The sequence below is a fragment of the Elephas maximus genome, chromosome 19, assembly GCF_024166365.1.
Source record: "Elephas maximus indicus isolate mEleMax1 chromosome 19, mEleMax1 primary haplotype, whole genome shotgun sequence".
Classification (NCBI taxonomy): Eukaryota; Metazoa; Chordata; class Mammalia; order Proboscidea; family Elephantidae; genus Elephas; species Elephas maximus.
This window is the reverse complement of record NC_064837.1, coordinates 51,014,918-51,030,267: the sequence shown is the minus strand read 5'-3', so window position 1 is coordinate 51,030,267 and position 15,350 is coordinate 51,014,918. Positions and strand designations below refer to the sequence as shown.

Sequence of the window (15,350 nt, the reverse complement as noted above, 5' to 3'; positions counted from 1 at the left end):
GATACTTGGGAGCAGAAGCTTTTAGAAAGAGATATGAAGATGGGGGGAGAAGTTGAGCTCGGGGTGTCAGGGGATGGTGTGGCTGGGGAGGGGAGGAGGCCATGTCTCTGATAAAGTTAAGAGTTCACCGCTTCCTTTCCTCTGGATGACCAGACCACTGATGCTGCAATTTGGGCTTCCTCTTCATTCCCACAGGCTAGGAGCTTAGAGCCCTCTGATGTGACACCAGCCTGGCAGTGGTAGGGTGGTGCAGGCTTGGAAAAGTAAAAAGATCCAATAGTCCCAGATCCCCTTTTAGGCTCACGCACACCCACTCCTTGGAGTCTGGTCTCACACTGGGATGGAGGTGGGGGGTCCTGGGAAACGGTCTTCAAGCCCTTTACCCTCAAACAAACTTCCTTCCAGGGTGCCCTGTGAGCACTACTTTCCTCCCTCCCTCCAAGTCTCTGGTTGGCTTTTCCTGTCCCCAGCAGAGGGAGTCCTAGGCACAGTGGGGGCTCCAGAGCTGGCTGGGAGGCGGATTGTCCTACTTGGTCTGCACTCTAGTCTGTCCTTCCTTCTGCAGGGCCTCCCCTTCCCGCTGGACTAAAATTGAGCATCCTTGGAAGGAAAGGGGAGATCCTATTGTCTAAGGGAATTCCGTTCTGGCTCTAGAGGGTATGTGGAAGGTGGGGTGAGATGTGCAGTGTGAGTGGTGGTTCAGCGGGCAATTAAGGGGCACGGCAAGGTAAAGGGACTAAGGTTCCCCTGGAGTCATCTCAGCTCCCGGTGCAGCTTTTCTGGTGGAGTCAGAGATTCCTGGCTGGTGTGGTGGCGGTGGGAGGCATCTCCTAGGGGTCTCCAGGATTTATGAAAGGAGTAGGGCAGGGGTGCAAGATATGTACAGACCTCTGACTTAGGCAGATCTATTTGGAGGTTCCCGTTTGAGCTGAGATGGCTTGGGTTGTCTTGGGTGGTCCTCTCCCCATTTTCAGTATTGATATTACACTATCCATGCAAATGGAGCTGCATAGTTTAGGCTTAAGGAGCCCCGGCAGCACAATAGTTAAGTGCTGGGCTGCTAACCTAAAGGTAGGCAGTTCGAACCCACCAACTGCTCCACGGGAGAAAAGATCTAGCAATCTACTCTGGTAAAAATTACAGTTTAGGAAACCCTTTGGAGCAGTTTTACTCTGTCCTACAGGGCGCTAGGAGTTGAAATTGATTAGACAGCGCACAACAACAATAATAGTTTAGGCTTGGGAAATAAAAAAGATAGATCTGGCCCTTTATCACCCTCCGGTGGGCTCTCACAAAGGCACATCCTTGGAGCCTGGTCTCGCATCTCAGAACCAGGGAAAAAACTACAGATGGACTCTCTAGGAGGGGAGAGGGGAGGGGAGGGACATCTGAGGCCCCAGGCGGGTGTAGGGAAGGAATCACTCTGGATTATTTCCTGCGAAATTTGCCCATAGACCCCCTGTCCCTTCAGAACCTCCCCCCCACCCCCCGGTTTGGGAATAAAAATGCTCCACAAATAAAAGAAAGGCCATGAGTTCCCACCCAGAGCTGAGGGGGCCAAAAGGGTAAACACGCTTAAATGAAGGAACATGAGGTCTTGTTCTGAGGGGATAGAGGCAGTCTCACCCCTCCCCCCCATAAATCTGTCTACGGGAGTTTCACTGCGATGCTTGGGAGTTGTGTTCAATAGAAGAGCCTGAGGAGGCGAGGGTCTGGCACCTGGGATCCACTTCCTTCAGCTTGCTGAGGAACTCTGGGTCTCTAGACCTGTGAAGGCTATGACACCCTCTTGGCCACCCACCTCCCCTGGGAGGAAGGAATTTAATGGGGGTCAAGTGTTCAGAGCACTGGGCAGGAAGCAGTTGTGAGCCAAAAGCAGGAAATGCTCCTCAAGGGCCATCCTCCCACAGCCAACTTCTTCCTCCCAGGAGTTTGTTCACCAGCCTACCCTCCAGGAGCTGTGAGGAGGGAGGACCTGGGAAGGGGAGGGAAATGGGGAGGGGGTTGCCATTCACTGCCCTACCCTCTTTTCCATTCCTGCTGGACCCTCTTGCTGGCAGTTTCCCCAGTCCCTCCATGGTCCTTCCCAAACCTGTGACACCATGTCTGGAGCACTGGCCTTCCGTTGGCCCCACAGTCAAGGCCCCCCAAGGTCTGAGGTCTAGCCCCAAACTACTCATGGGCCTTGGCTCCTGCTTTAGTTTCTTAGTGCTGCTGTAACAGAAAAACCACAAGTAGGTAGCTTTAATAAACACAAATTTATTTTCTCAGTTTAGGAGGCTAGAAGTCTGCATTTAGGGTGCTGACACTCTCCACTAGTTCTGGGGGAAGGCCCTTGCCTCTTTTCAGCTTCTGTCCCTCAGTTCCTTGGCGATCTTCATGTGGCAAGGCATCTGTCTTCCCCCATCCTTGTTTGCTGGCTTCTGTTCCTGATCTGCTCCTCTTATATCTCAAAAGTGATTGGTTTAAAACGCACTCTACACTGAAATGGCCTCATTAACGTAACAAAGCCCAAATGGGATTCAAACCTCCACAGGTATAAGGGTTGTTGTTTTTAGGTACCATCAAGTCCTTTTTTCAACTCATATTGGCCCCACGTGATAGAGTAGAACTGCCTCATAGTTTTCTAGATTGTAATCTTTCCAAGAGGACCCCCGTAGTGCAATGGTTAAGCGCTCCCTGCTAATCAAAAGGTTGGCAGTTGGAACCAACCAATCAGCTGCTCACTGGGGAAAAAGGTGGCAGTCTGCCTCCATAAAGATTTACAGCCTTGGAAACCCAATAGGGCAGTCCTACTCTCCTGTAGGATCGCTATGAGTCAGAATTGACTAGACAGCAAAAAGTTTGGTTTTAATCTTTGTGGGAGCAGATAGCCAGGTCTTTTTCCTGCCGAGTTATTGGATGGGTTCAAACCCATGAACCTGTTGGTTAGCAACCGAGCCTTTAACTGCTACACCACCAGGGCTCCTTATAGGGGTTAAGATTTACAACCCAATATTTTGGGGGACACAAATCAGTCCATAACACTTTCTTTACTCATCCTACCAGCACTACCTGCCCCAGTCTCCCTGCTTGACTTGGGGTGTCCTCTACTTTGGCTCTCTGGCCTTTGCTGTTTCCACTGCTCTTCTCTCCATGGTGAAATCCTACAGTGTGAATCTGCTATCACGGTGAAAACTTCCTTGATCGCCTCTTCCCAGGGCATGCCCACCTTGGGGCCCCTGACCACTTTGTTCTCACTTCTCAGAACACAAAGCACATTTTCCTTTGTTTTAGAATGATTTGAGACCCTGTCTGTGTCCCTCCACTGAGCTGAGGGATCCCAGAGCACCTCTGTCCAATAGAAACAGGATGCAAGCCACACACGTCATTTAACCTTTCTAGTTTTTTTAGTGGCCACATTAAAAAAAAAAAAAAAGGCAACAGTGAAATTAATTTTAACAACATATTTTATTTAACCCAATATATCCAAAATATCGTTTTAACACGTCATCAATGTAAAAAATTATCAGCGAAATATTTTACTTTTTTTTTTCCAAACGAAGTCTTCAAAATTCGGTTTGTACTTTTTACACTTACGGCATATCTCATTTTAAGCTAGTCATGTGCTCAGTAGCCATGCGTGGTGTGGCTAGTGGTTAGCACACAGGACGGGCAGTTCTAGAGAACAGAGACAGGGGCCCAGATATAGACAGATAGCATCTATTAGAAATCTAGGTAGAATCTTGTCTAAAAAGCCTAGTTGCTGGAACCAGACTTCCTGGGTTTGGATACTGGCTCATTCACTAATTGTGTGACCTTAGACATATCCCTTAACCTCTCTTTGCCTTAGCTGCCTTATCTGTAAAATAAGCATAACATCCCTCATAGGGTTGTTGTGAGGCTTATGTGAAGTGCTTAGAACAATGCCTGGCCCCATACAATTGTTTGCTGAAAGAGTGAATGAAAGAAATGGGCTTTTGCCCTCCAGCAGATTGAGACAGAAGTAAGGTGGGTAAAGCGAGGAAGTTTTGTCCGCAGAAGTTGGAGCAGGCCTGAAGAGGAGGCTCAGGATGCCTGGAAGCAGGCTCCTCAGAGGGCGAGACCAAGGTTTATAGCTGTGCCGCCATGGAATTTGGAAACAGCAATAGAGCAGCGTAAGGCTTGGATGATTCACTGCTGAAATGAAGCTTCTAGGATTCAAAGAGAAAATCCTGGTGTTGCAGCGGTTAAGTGCTACGGCTGCTAACCAAAAGGTCGGCAGTTCGAATCCACTAGGCGCTCCTTGGAAACTCTATGGGGCGTTCTACTCTGTCCTATAGGGCCGCTATGAGTTGGAACCGACTCGATGGCAACGGGTATTTTAGCTTTCAAAGAAGGGAGGTCCCGGAGCCTTCAGAAAAATGCTTCACAGAGCAGGGTGAGGTTTGGAGAACTGGTGAGCAGGGGGTGATATGGAGTTTGGGAAAGGGACTACTAGCTGGGACAAAGGGACTGGTTAGAGCCAGCCTCCTCCTCCACCCGCTGTCCTCTCCCTCTCCAGTTGTTGGCTTCAGTGGACAGAGGCGGCTGCAAGCTGCATTTTGAAGTCACAGCGCCCTCTGCTGGGCATGGGAGACCGGATAGCGGCAAAAAGAATGAACAGTGCAGGGGATTTGGGGAGGGAATGACAAAGTCCTGAGCAGGGAAGGTTCTGGGTCAGATGTGGTCCTTCCTGGTCCCAAGGCACTTCTGGGGAGATCACAAATCAGAATCCCTTGATAAGAGCATGGGAAGCTTATGCAAAATGAGCAACACCTTAAGTCCCTCTGTCAGCAAGACTGAGTCTTATATCCAATTAAAAAAGAACCGAACCCATTGCCATGGAGTTGATGCTGTTTTCATAGATACCCCGTAGTCTTATACAGTGCCACATAATCACAGAAATGACACCCCATTCCCTTTGCCATATTCTACTGGTTAGAAGCAAGTCCCAGGTCCCACCCACCACACTCAAGGGGAGAGGATTACACGAAGTGTGAACACCAGGAAGCGGGATCATGAGGGACACAGGCTATGTCTGACACAGGAAGTTAAGGCTCAGAACAGCTCAGAGAGGCCAAGGGAGAGGCCCAGGGTCACACAGTTGTGAAGTCGGTGGTCTATTAACAGCTCTGCTCCTTTCTGGTTCCACTTTTACATGCTAGCTCAGTTGTGTGCCAAGACTCCCATTTCTCCCTCACACTCTTTTCCCCAGAGAGCTTGGCCTTTTATAGGTTTAACCTTTTCATGCTGGCTGAGGACGCCAAATCCAGGATCCTGGCTCCAGATTGTCTGGCTCTCATCTGCCTGTGTTTGCATTCAGGTGTTGGCACATCTCGAACAGAGTATAGTGAAACCCCCTGGTCTGGGGGAAGCCTTGGCTTTGCTACCAGCCCTCTGTGCACCCTAGCAAGTCTGTGGACCCACCTCTGCTTGTTTCCCAGACTTCCCCCTTCTCTCGTGCCCCAGCGTCTGTCTACCTCTTTACTTTCTCTCACAACTGCCCACCGAGCACCATCCCCATTGTCTGTCCGTGAGATCTCCCGAGTAGCTGCCTGCTTCTACCCATGTTCCCTGCCAGTCCATTCTGCACAAGGGCCAGGATGATCATGTCACCCATCCCTGAAAACCTGTCATTGGCTTTCCACTGCTCTTGACATCCTTAGACCTGCTCACATCTCCAGCCTCCTCTCCTGGACATGCTGGAGAGCCAGGGACTCTGCACCACTGTGGCCCCAGCACCTAGCACCATGCCTGGCACCCAGGAGGAGCCAGCACATACCTGATGTATGACAGAAATGGATCTGTCTGAAGAGCAGGCTATATCAGGAGACCCTTAAAAGGTCCTGTCTGTGATTCCCATAACCCCTGTGTGCTTTGTCCAGAAACATTTGTCCCAGACAGCCAGGTATGTGAATAGATTCTATTGGTTCCCCCAATGGGCCATGCCAGACCTTATTGTCACATCCACACCTTTATTTCTATTCTTTTAGTAATTACCCTACAAATGATATTCTGTATTTGTGTGTATATATATATATGTGTGTATGTATATATATATGTGTGTGTGTATATATATGTGTGTGTGTATATATATATGTGTGTGTATATATATATGTGTGTGTGTGTATATATATATATATATATATATATGGGGCATATCATTTAGGCCTATATCCTAAAAACTACAATGTGCATCAAAGTCTGAAGTGAATTGAGACCTTCACTTACCTTCCTCCTAAACCATACAGTGCTTTAACTTCATTTATCATTTATGTTGCACATTTTAACTCTCTTTTTTAACCTCATCAGACATTATTAATATTGTTTACATAGTCAATGCTTGTTTAGATTTACTTTTCATCCTTCTAAAATTATTTTTATTGATACATAATTCACATACTATAAAATTCACCCTTTTGAAGTATACTATTAAATATTTTTTACTGTATTTACAAGGTTGTTTAATCGTCACCACTATCTAATTCCAGAACATTTTTATCACTCCCAAAAGAAACCAATACCTATTAGCAGTGGTATCAGTAGTGGGGTGCAGGGGGTATAGACTGCACTGGGTGATGCTGTCAGAGGGAGTGACACCAAAATGACTGTCTATAAATTTTTGTGCAGTGTTTCGGCAGAAATTTGTTATATTTTATAAAAAATATCCCCACAGTCTTAAACGCTAGCAAGCAGCCATCTAAGATGCATCAATTGGTCTCAACCCACCTGGAGCAAGGAAGAATGAAGAACACCAAAGACACAAAGTAATTATGAGCCTAAGAGACAGAAAGGACCACAGAAACCAGAGGCTACATCAGCCTGAGACCAGAAGAGCTAGATGGTGCCCGGCCACAACTGATGACTGCCCTGACAGGGAACTCAACAGAGAAACCCTGAGGGAGCAGAAGAGCAGTGGGATGCAGACCCCAAATTCTCGTAAAAAGACCAGGCTTAATGGTCAGACTGGGACTGGAGGGACCCTGGAGGCCATGGACCCCAGGCCTTCTGTTAGCCCACGGCAGACACCATTCCCAAAGCCAACTCTTCAGACAGGGATTGGACTGGAATAGGGGGTGGAAAATGATACTTGTGAAGAACGAGCTTCTTGGATCAAGGGGATACATGAGGCTATGTTGGCATCTCCTGTCTGGAGGGGAGATGAGAGGGCAGAGAGGGCCAGAAGCTACCCGAATGGACACGAGGAGAGAGAGTGGAGAGAAGTACTGTGCTATCTCATTAGAGACCAATTAGGAGTGTATAGCAAGGTGTATGTAAATTATTGTATGAGAGACTGACCTGATTTGTAAACTTTCACTTAAAGCACAATAAAAATTAATTAAAAAAAAAATCCACATAGTTATAAAAACAAAAACATTTTTCGTAAGCCCGGCTTACATGTACCAATATACCTACAAGGCTAAAATTCTATGCTAATTTACTTTCTAATGCACTCCAGTCGGAGCTGTCCTTATTATCTAATTACAATGACTCTTTGAATCGTGCAGTTTCATCTGCAGGAGCTACAAGCACAGGCTGTTGTTTTCGTTGCTGCCGGTATTTTTACAGTAGCTGATTTTGTCGAATCTTCTGGTGCTTTAGCTAAAATATTGTGGTAATTAGTATTTGGGAACATACACCAATAACTTCTTTGAGAATGAAGTAGTAATTAAAGAAAAAGAAGGATTAATGTATGGGAATTACGATTTACAAATAACAGTATAAAAATTATTACTAAGGATTCTGTATGGACTCATACAGGGAGAGGTCCTCGGGGGGTGACACCAGCCCTAGTGACAGCACTGCCTATTAGTAGTTGCTTCCCATTTCTTCTTCCCCTAGCCCCTGGCAACTAATAATCTATGCCTATTCTGGACGTTTCATATAAATGGAATCACACAATATATGGTCTTTTGTTTTCAAGGTTCATCCGTGTTGTAGCAGGTGTCAGTACTTCATTCCTTTTTATGGGGAATGTGGAGGTATCATATCTTGTTTATCTATTTACCGATTGGTGGACATTTGGGTTGTTTCCACTTTTTGGGTATTATAAATAGTGCAGCTATAAACATTAGCTTTCATTCCTTCTTGCCTTTCAGATCTTCCATCTGGGATCACTTTCCTTCTGCCTGAATTTCATCCTTTGTTATAATTTTCTTGAGTGACGCTCTGCCTTTGGCAAACTTTTTTAGGTTTTACTTCTTTGAAAACTTACTCTGGAATTCTAGGTTGGAAGTTATTTTCCTTCAGCATGTTCAAGATACCATTCCACTGTCTTGTGGCTTCCATTGTTGCTGTTGAGAAGTCAGCTCTCAATGATAATCGCTCCTTAGAAGTAACTATCTTTTTTCCCCTTAGGTTGCTCTTAAGGTTTATATTTTTATTCTTTAATCTCTGCCATTCTGAGTTTCACTGTGATGTACTTATGCATGGATTCTTTTTTATTTATCCTGCTTGGGATTCTTTGAGCTTCCAGAATTTGTGGATTGATATCTCATCAGTACTGAAAATTTCTCAGCTATTATCTTTTCAAATATTGCCCTTGCCCCATTTCTCCTATCCTTTCCTTCTAGAGCTATTGTAGGGGAAAAAACATCACAAAGTTTAGTAAAGCAAAAAGAAAGTTTTATTTGGCATATACTCAAAAAGACAAAAGTTGAGAAGTGGTCAAGCATGTTGCCAGAGTTCATGTCTGCCCAAGGCCAGAGAAATATTACAGAGTAAGCAAGAATGGGGAAACAGAAAAGCTTGCTGTCACAGCCATGTCTGCCTGAGTCCAAGGAACATCACAGAACAGGCAGAAGTGGGAAAACAGATAAACACACTGCCATGGCCATGTCTGTTCGAGTCTAAGGAAATATTACAGAGTAAGCAAGAATGGGAAAATGGACAAGCGCATTTCACAGCCATGTCTGCCCTAGTCCAAGGAAATTACAGAATAGACAAAGGTGGGAAAACGGACAAGCATGCTGCCACAGCCATGTCTGCCCGAGTCCAAAGAACATTACAGAGTCATCAGTATATATTAACATTACGAATGGGCAAAACCATTGAAAGCTTCACCTTTTCACAGATTGGCTAGAAACTGTGATCTTACATTTTGAATTGCCTTTCTTAATGATCATTGGTACAGGTTTCAGTCTTCATTGGTCCAATAAATTTCTATTCACTAAATGTTAATAGAAAAAGATAAGAGTGGAAAGTCTTTTGTGTTCTGGCTTATGTGAAAGGTTCCCAAAAAGATATTTTCCAAGATTGCCCCAACTATTGTCTTTATACCTCAGTGCCCAGTTGATATGTCCTTGTGAGTCTAGCTCCAGTGAGTCTATGCTCAAGGACAGGTAATAATGACTCTAATATTATTTTCTAAATCAGAGCTCCGATTAAACCTTTTAACTGTATCCTCTGTGTCTCTTTCTCTTCTCTTTTTTGCATTCTGGGGTAATTTCTTCTGCTCTATCTTCCAATGCCTTTCTGGGAGCCCACTTTCCCTTAGGCTTTGGCCTGGAAATTCATAACTATCTTCTCAACTTTGTAATATTGTCAAGGAGATTTTAAAAATATCTTTTATCCTGTATTTATAGTTGTTTTCAGCAGGAAGGCTGATCTGAATAACTTAGCCCATCATTACTGGAAATGGAAATCCTACCATGTCGGCATTCCCTCTTCTTGGCATATGTCTCCCTTCCCTGCTGATCCAAATTCGAGCCATGCTCCAAGGACCTCCTCCAATCCCACCTCTTCCACCAGCTCTTCCTCTTCCTGCTCCTGTTGAGTTTTCCTACCTCAGAACTAGAACCGACTGTCTACCATTCAGTGGGATTTCTCTTGTATTGTTTACTTATCAAAACATTTATGAATTGACTTATTGTCTCCCAGACTAAGTGGTCAGCTCAGGGAAAGCAGGAATAGCAGGGACCAGTGGCTCCAAATCTTACGAATCAAGGGGTGTGGTGGGGGTGGAGGAGAGTCCCGTTGCAGCAGGTTTGAAGCAGTCTCTGGAATCTGACCAGGTATTTGGCCATGCAGGTTAAGGACCACTTCCCACCCACTTTTGCCACAGCTGCATTAAGCCCCTATTCACTTCAAAGAGCTTCCTTTCCAGACCCTGAGGCTGCTGCAAGAGGAAGTTTCAGGTCTGGGAACCCCTGGTCCAAGATCTCCCTGAGACGGGCAAGGAGGCTCAAGGCGACTGCCTTGCCTCGGCACGACTGTAGGTGGCGGTACACGCGTCCCCATTGCAGCCTTGGGACACGCTCGCGCGTTTAGGGGTAGGGCAGGGATCTAACCCGGCATTAAGGAATGTGACTGCCCCAAGCTGAACGCCTTTTCAGTCCCCAAGGTCCTAATCAGGATACTGTAAACAACCTCTCCTCGTGGGCCCCGTGCTACAGCGGCACCCCACCGAATTCCATTTTCAGGTGTTGCGCAGTTTCTCGCTGTCCTGATCCTTGCCCTTGCTGTCCCACCTTTTGAAATGCGTTTTCAATCCACCCTCCTAAACATTCTCAGCTCAAAGTGTTCTTTGTTTTGTTTTTCCCTGCTGAATTGGTTAAAATAAGCTTAATTTTATGATGCGTGCCAAGAAAAGTATGGAAGAGAGGGAGGGAGGACATACTTGACCAGGTATCAGAACAGACCATGAATCCTCCATAAGCAGATCCATATAGCATTGATATGGGAATAGACAAATGGAACAAAAGAGAATCCAGAAATAAGTTCAACTACATATGAAATTCTAGTATATAATATAGGAAATTTTTCCATTCAGGAAAAGAATAAAAATTATGTTAGCAGGCTTTCCAAATGGAAGAAAATAAAATTAAAACTTGTCTTATATCATAAAACAAAAAAAAAAAACAAACTCATTGCCATCGAGTCGATGCTAATTCATAGCGACCCTAAAGGACAGAGTAGAACTACCCCATAAGGCTTCCAAAGAGCGCCTGGTGGATCTGAACTGCTGACCTTTTGGTTAGCAGCTATAGCTCTTAACCACACCACCAGGGTTTCCGTCTTACATCATATACAAAAATAAATTCCAAATGGGCTAAAACTTTAAATGTAAAAAATAAATCCATAAAATCTTGTATGAAAATCTAGGAGCCTTCATATACAATGTAAGACTGGGAAAATATTAACTAAGATTTAAAACCCAGAAAGTATAATAATAATAATAAAAGAAAGATTTGGCTATGTAAAAGGTAAGATTTTTTTTTAGTATGGAAAAATAGAACACAAATGCAGTCAATAGATAAACAATAGATTTAGGAAAAAAATGATGCAGATGACAAATCATGGGATAACAGCTCTACTATGCAAAAAGATCTTTAAATTGACATGGAAAAATGGCAAGGTCATAAATGGGACAATTCATGGAAGAGCAATTATAAAAAGAGGCTCAAATTCACAAGTAATCAGGAAAATACAAAATCAAGTAACATTAAGATGTCACTTTATACCCACCAGGTTAACCAAAATTAAAGGGAGCAAAAACATACCACTTCCTGAAAAGAATATGGAGAAAGGTGTACTCTTGGATAGTGTTGGGAGAAGAGTTGGTATAGACAGCCTTCCTGAAAAGCAATGTGACAACATCTATTGAAATTAAAAACACATCTACCTTTTGATCCAGCAATTCCACTCTTGGGAATCTATCTTTTGGAAATAAACCTGGTCGCACATGGTTAAGTGCTCAGCTGCTAACTAAAGATTTGGTGGTTTGAACTCACCCAGCGGCTCCGCGGGCTGGTGATCTGTTTCTGTAAAGATTATAGCCAAGAAAACCCTATGACATAGTTCTACTCTGTCATATAGGGTTGCTACGAGTTGGAATCGACTTGACAGCACACAACAACAACGTAGGTACACGTATATAAGGATGTTCAGTGCAACATTAGTTAGTGGCAAAGACACTGGGAAGAGTGAATATGAATTGTGACCTAGTCTGTGATGGTTATTTTATGTGCCAGTTTGGCTAGGCTATGGTGCCTAATTGTTTGGTCAAACACTAGTCAAGATGTTGCTATGAAGGTGTTTTGTAGATGTGATTAACGTTTCCAATCAGTTGATGTTAGGCAAAGGAGATTACCCTTGATAATGTGAGTAGGCCTCACCCACTCAGTTGAAGGCCTTAAGAGCAAAAACTGAGGTTTCCTGGAGAAGGAGGAATTCTGCTTCAAGACTATAACATAGAAATCCTGCTAGGTTTTCCAGCCTACTGGCCTGCCCTATGAATTTCAGACTTGACAGAATTCCACGATTACTTGAGCCAACTCCTTACAATAAATCTCTCTCTCTTCCTTTCTTTCTATGTTTACATCCTGTCGGTTTTGTTTCTCTGGAGAAGCCTGACTGATATATAGCCAGACAATGGAATATTATGCAGTCTTTAAAAATAATGAGTTAGAGCTGTGCCAATTGCCTTGGAGGGATTTTCATGAGGTATTAATTTTTTTTTTATTATGTATTATTGACTAAGAAAAGCAAGATGCGGACAAGTGTGAAAAACACGATCCTTTTTTGTAAAACTAACGATGACAAACCCCCTATATTTTGTGTACATGTATATATATGTGTGTGTGTATATATGATTATATGAACATAAGAAAAATATAGATAAATACAAGTTGGGTTATTGTCGGGGGTTACCTGTTGAGGGAGAAGGAGAGGGGGAAAAAAACTGCTTAAAAAACTCTGGAAGATATAATTACACTTATGTATTTAAGTAAAATTATTTACGCTCATACGTGGAAAAAAAATTTAAGGAGAATAAAAACGGACAAATTTGGTCAAGAGCTTTATCATCTCCTGTGAAGTCTTTCTTTGTCAGGAGAGTTGAGCCCTCCCTCCTCTGAGCCTACCTCTGAGCCCACAGCTGCCCCTTACAGATTCCTTTCTATCCTGATACCTGAGCCATGGGCACCGAGGATCAAAAAATTATCAAAAAATTTATTAGCAAATTCATACTGATATGCACAGAGCCAAAATCTAGCACAGGCCATCTGCAGCTGAAGTATTTCATACGTCTCCTTAAGTGACTGCTTCACCACTGAGCCTAAAGAACCTGCAGAGGGAAGGAGTGGTGCCACAGCTCCTGGCCTCACAGAAACTCTTAGAGCAGCTGGCCTCAAATTTTCATGGGCATAAGAATCAACAGCAGGGAGGCAGGGGTATTCTGATTTGCTAGGGTGCGATGAGATACAGTAATTTGCATTATTAACAAGCATCCCATGCTATTCTGACCCTACTTTGAAAATCTCCTCCAAGCCCAAGATCCCCATAGACAGTTGGTTTCTTTTTGTCTCTGCTTAAACTCTCAGAGATACCTCAAACTCAGCATGTCCAAATTGCAACTCTTAATTCCCTTCCAAATTTGTCCACCACCATCCTTCACATTGTCAGTAAATGACACCACCATCTCTCATCTCTCATGGAATTTACTGCAACAGCATCTTCCCTGACCTCCCCACTTCCATTCCAGCTCCCTTACAAGGCATACTCCAACCTACAGGCCAAGATGGATCTCTGAAACTTGTAAATAGGATCACACTGCTCCTTTTCACAAGATCTGTTAGCCACTTCATGTGTGGAACAAGCTTCAACTCCTTACCTTGACTTCAAGACCTTCCCAGGTGAGCTGGCCTCCTCGCCTCCTTCCATCTCACCTCTTAATCTTCTTCCCTCACTTCTTGCAATGCCTATAAACAAGACTGCGTACATAATATGCAGAACCCAGTGAAAAATGAGATGGGGGCTCTTGTTCAAAAATTAGTAAGAACTTTAAGCTGCTGACAGCAGAGCATTAAACCAAGTGTGGGGCCCCTCTGAGTGTGCGGGCCTGGTTTGATGGCACGGGGCCAATGCCGAGGAAGCCGCTCTATCTCTACCACTGACTGTGACTCTGCCTAGAACACTCTGCCCCAGTTTCTAACATCCAACTCGGCTCAAATGTCACCTGCTTCAGAGATCTCACCTGACCATCACTGAATTTAAAGTAGCCTCATCCAGTTCCTCTTTATCACATCACCCACTGTTAATATCTTCCTAGTGCCTCACCCTGTCTGAAATGGTCTCGTTTGTTTTCTTGTATATTGTCTGTCTCCCTACCTGCTTCTTCTGCCAGAACACAAACTCAGTGAGAACGAGGACCTTTCCACCTTCAACCTCGGTATCTCCAGCACCCAGAGCATGGATTCAGACTGCAACGACAACAATAGACTGGGCACAAGATAAATATTTGACAAGTGGAGTGAAGGATCCAGTATGCTGAAGAATGCGCTTCAGGAAGCAGGTTTGCCGGGGAATTCTTCAGGACAGCAAAGTGTTCTGTCTTCCCTTGAATTATATTTGAATGCCTTTGGGCATTGCAAGTACCAAGGGCTCCTCTCCTACAGCCTTAAATCCAGCCCAATTCATGCACTTAGGTTCCTTCCCTTTCGTCTGGGTTAGTAGAGATGGACAGACCACACTTCAATCTTACTGGCTGTGTGACCTTGAACACATTATTTGGCCTCTCTGAGCCTTACCTCCTCATCTTACTACCCGTGAGACCTTGACTGAGTAACTGTACCTGCCTGAGCCTCCAGATTCTCTTCTACAAAATAGTTATGATAACAGGAGCAGCTACTTCAGAGTATTACGGGGATTAACATAGAAAATATGAGATAAAGGTGTGAAGTCTTTTTAACTTTCCCTGAAGAAGCAGGGGGAGGGAACTACAGCAGGGACAAGGGACAGCCACCAGGGGTCTGCTCTCCCAGGACTCCCCAGGAGACACAGCTTGGTCCACAGGGCCCACACAGAGGCAGCGCTTTGTTTCACCACCCAAATTGCCTGTTTCCATGATGGAACAGGAAGAAAAGTCTGACTTCACAGATAAGCAGGTTATCTCCCCACAAAAGCACCCCTTTGTGCCTTCCAAGATGTGCATGTTCCAGCCCTCTATCCATACTTACTACCCCCAAGCTCTTGCGAACCAGAAGTTCATAAGTCAGTCCCACTCCTGACATTTGGCTGCCAAGAGTATGATCGGGTGATAGTGGGCATGGGGGCTCTGGAAGCAAAGGAGGGCTGCCTAAGCCTGCTCCAGCTCCTTCCCCTTTGGAAGGGCCCCTCCTTTGCCCTCAGTGCATTTGTCCTTCTCTTGCCTCCATTAGCCTTTAGCTTCAGCCTTCACAGTTCTGGTCTCTCCCTGTGGCAGTTCCTCCTGGACAAACTTCTAGCCTGGTGGCAGAGAGTAGAGGTTTAAGGTGGGGCTCTGGAGTCAGGCAGACCCCATTTGAATCCAGCAATGTGACTTTGGGCAAATTATTACTAGCAGTGTGACTTTGGGCAAGTTATTAACTCAT

General features: G+C 44.7%; 1 long non-coding RNA gene across 2 annotated transcripts in view; it reads left to right on the top strand.

The window, feature by feature from the left end:
* Nucleotides 1-14,822, top strand: part of LOC126062866 (uncharacterized) — a 32,114-nt gene extending 17,292 nt beyond the window's left edge. The window contains exons 1-3 of one of the 2 annotated variants that reach the window (XR_007514158.1): nt 12,351-12,444; nt 13,484-13,634; nt 14,126-14,822. This is a non-coding gene — a long non-coding RNA (uncharacterized LOC126062866). Of the gene's footprint in view, nt 1-12,350; nt 12,445-13,483; nt 13,635-14,125 lie in introns of those variants that run through there. The other variant, XR_007514159.1, reaches the window with a different exon arrangement.
* The last annotated feature ends 528 nt before the right edge of the window (nt 14,823-15,350 follow it).